We start from the raw sequence: 4,241 nt of genomic DNA on the forward strand, positions 1-4,241 counted from the left end.
GTTTTTAGTACTTTGTTGGATGTATTTGTAGTTAACTCTTTCTCAACAAATTTTATATGTATTTTGTGTTATTTAACATTTTAAGTCTTGTTGCTTTTCATAGTAGCACCTGCAATATTTCAAAGTTAAGTTTCAAATCAAAACCTTCAACAGGTATGTCTTTTCTTTATGTATTAAATATTCTATTTCACCCTTAATTTTTGAGTTCTTCAATTAAAATCTTTTAAAAATTTAAGTTAGGGGGGATGAAAAATTCCTTTTCAAAGAAAAGAAATTTAATTTTATTTGTCCTCAATTAGTTATATTTTCAAAGCATCTTAAAAAAAAATTTAACAAGACCTTTGGTATTAGAGGGTAACTTTAGATAACTATATCAATATTTCTAAATATATAGTAAACTTAAGTAAAATTTTTAAATAATAAAAAGTTAATTTTAGAAATTAAGATATTAGGTATGATAGAATAAGACTATGCTTTTATATTCTAAGTAAAGGAATTTGCATTTTTGAAGTATTAAAAATCTTAGAGATTCATGTAAGAAGAAAATATTAAAATTTTATGAAAACTTTTTAAAGCTAGTATAAATTTATAAAGTGAAGGAATGTGAAAATTTTTTAACTTTAAGAAGAGGATGGTGAAGTTCAAAATCCTTAGAGACTATCTAGATATAGTAATCTCCACATAAAAAAGAAGAAAGAAAAAGAAAAAAAAGGAGAAAAGAAAGAATAGAAGAAGCATTGAAAATGATCCTGAAAAGAAAAAGAAAAGAAAAGAAGAAAGATGTGAGGAGATGCCTAATTAAAAATCAACTTCACATAAGGAGATTCATAATTAAAAATTGGCTTCACATGAATCAACCTAAAGAAGAAGGCTTGACTACATTTTCTAAACTTAAATTTAAGTATTAGCATATTTACTAGTAAAGTTTCATGAATTTTTTTTTAATATGAATATTCTAAGTGGCTTTAATATGAATAATTTGCAATTTTCCTTGGAAAGAATAGAGAATCAAATATCTTAGACTTGATTGCTAAATATCTTATACCTTTAGTGTTAACTAGAGTTATTTTGAATTTTTTTTAAGTGATGGTACTATATTTAATGAACTAAGATATGGAAATCTAGAAGTTAAAATATTTACTATGAGTCATATTTTTATATAGTAAAGGAGTAACTTGAGGACAAGTAACATTTAAGTTCGGGGGGTTTTGATACACCAAAAATATATGCATTTTTAGACCCATATTTTATACTCATTTTTGTGATATTGCACTTTAATAGAAGGAATTTTTTATGTTATATTGTACGTTGTTGATTTTGAGGACTTGGAGCAACAAGGAAGCAAAAAGGATAAAATTTAGAGTGAAAATGGAGAAGTTAAAAAAAAAGTTTAGCATCGACCGCGCCATTTGACAGAGAAGAAGAAATTAAAAAATGGAGAAGTTAAAAAAAAAGTTTAGCATCGACGGCGCCATTTGACAGAGAAGAAGGAATTAATTGAATGTACTCTCACGCCGAAGGCACCAGCATTGGTACAGACCCTATTTCTAGAAGATTCGACAAATTTGGATGTTTTTTGAAGAGTTTTTTTATGCACCTATTTGAGAACCAACCTAGGCTCTATTTAGGGCCGAAATTTGATCAGAAACCCCCCCCCCCCCTTCGAACCATTTTGAATTCTTCCACTCATTTCAGTTTCTTCTTCACACACCTACATTCCACGTCATTTCACACTATTAGTTAGTTATTGTTCTTATAGTTTTGAGTTTTTGTGGTGAGTTTAAGTGTGAATTCTTCCTTAAGAAGTGTTGGTGAGGAAGAGAAGTGAGAGATTTCTTCTTCCTACATTTCCTAAGAGAGGCTACAAAGGATTTGCTTACAAAGGATTTGCTTTGAGAAAGAGTTTCAGATAAGTGTTTGTTTATTATTGTTGTATGGACTTTCTTTTATATATAAAATTTGTGTTTTTTTTTACCTTTCTCATGAAGTTTGAGTAGTTTCCTTTATCTTTCTCCCTACTCTAAGATATGGTGAGATGTAGAGGTAATTTGGATGTGCCAATGTTAAAATTTAAAATAAATTGTGATGGTTTTTCAACTCCGCTCTTAATTTACTTTTCGATTTGACCAATTGAATTGTTAAAATATGTTGTGAAACATATGATCCAAGAAATGGAGTATGAGTTCTACAACAGAGTGAGATCACATTTAAGTTCATGAAGGACTATTTTGTTCATGGAATTAAGTGCAAATAAATAGGGAAATATAATTTATTGGGTGTAGAATTGGAGATTTCTAGAGTGACAGACTAAAAATCCTCAATTTGATCTAAATGTTTAAAAAATAAAGCGTGAGTTAGCGTTCAGGGGAACGGAAGTGGGAGCACTGGAGTGGTAGCTAGTATTCTTCTAGCCTAGCCACAGATTTAGGAACCAAATCTAAGATTAGCCAATGATTTTCTATAACACTGAATCAGGGAGAGAATTAAAATTACTCCTATTTGGCACAATACATATTTAAACCATTTATCTCATCTCATTTCACCAAAAACTCATTGTAGTGGGAAAGTTGCTTTTTCATATTAGAAAACTTCATCACATAAACATAGTTTAGTAGTTATTAATTTTAAACCCTGCTTTTAAATTTTGTTAGTAGTTAATAATTTAGCTTTTATAGTATTTTAAACATTCAAAATTAGTGATAGTGATTTCGTTTGATTTAAGCGAATTTCCTACTTAATTTATCATTTCAAATTTAAACCTGGGATGTGGGATCGATATTTGGGACATAAATAGAAAGTCTTATATTACTTGATAACGATACATATACTTGCGTAGAGTCCCAATTTTAAGAGCTTCACGTTATTATTATTAAAATACAACATCAAGTTTTTGGTGTCGTTGTAAAGCGGAGTCAACTTTATAAATTTTAAACAACTATATTCAACCGGGATCATGTAGCCATATGACTTTCCTGTTGACTATTCCTAGAGGGGACTACTAAAAAAATGCTTACCATTAGAAACTATAAACTCTTCTTTGTTTAATTTGAAGTTCCACATATTGGCTCTAACCTCTAACATTTATTAGGTGGGGGCCTTAGGGTCGACCCTCAGTGGTATGACCTTGGTCATTTTCACACACACTCACACACTTGATATTCTCCACCTACACTCACAACCTCAGACTTTAGTCAAATATGCTTAGTTAGTCCCTTAACTTTTAGGAAACTCCTGTAGATGGTCCCTTAGGCCATTAACCCTAGGCAAGGGTTTAGCTAAGACCAGTACATGGAGGACCCAAAGTTGGGAATTCTATTATTTTATGGTTTAAGTAGGGTGGTTGTGAGGTTGGCAACCCCAATCCTACTAAAATACCCAATTTATCCTTCTACCCCAAAACTTACCCAAATTACCAAACTACCCTTGAAACCCCAAAATTGAGCAAAATTCCAAAAAATACCCAAAATACTCAAATTTGCTCAAAAATCATCTCAAACCATTTGAAACCACCCAAATTGCCTTAAAAAAATCTCAAAATTACCAAAATACCCCTGATTTTGCCAAAATTACAAAAATACCCCTCGTGACCCAAACTGTCCCAAAACCTTCAAAATCATTTCAAATGTCCCCAAAACCAATTTGAACCACTCCATTGAGCTCAATTTGAGTAATTTGAGCAATTTTGACTAAAAGCACCAATAAATGCCCAATTACCATAATTCACCCCTAATGTCCACCAATTTGGTTCCAATTTTCCCCAATTTCAATTCTAAACTAAAATTCATCATTCCTAAATTTCATTGAAGCCAAATCCAAACTCGATTTCAATCTCAATCCCAAAATCCCCAATTTTAACCTAAGCCAAGATCTCACCAAATTGAACCCCTAAACCTATTCAATTGCCCTAATTTTGAATACTAAACTCTTTAAAACACTTCCCCACATCAAATTGAACCTTCAATTGGCCCTGGTAATGCCTCAATTTTACTCAAATTCAACTTGTATCAGATCCCCCAATTTTGCCCCAAACTTCAAATTCCACCAAATTGAACTTCATAACCCCAAAATTTCCACTCAATTGATAATCAAAACTCTTCATGGCTATCTCTTGGACAAATTTGAACCTTTAATTGGGTCTGACCAAAGCTCTATCAAAACTCAAACCCAAGTCTAACCCAACACCACCAAAATTAACTAATTGTCCCAATAGCACCAATTTGACTTCCCAAATCAATTCAAAA

Source organism: Phalaenopsis equestris, unplaced genomic scaffold, assembly GCF_001263595.1.
Source record: "Phalaenopsis equestris unplaced genomic scaffold, ASM126359v1 Scaffold000901, whole genome shotgun sequence".
Taxonomy (NCBI): Eukaryota; Viridiplantae; Streptophyta; class Magnoliopsida; order Asparagales; family Orchidaceae; genus Phalaenopsis; species Phalaenopsis equestris.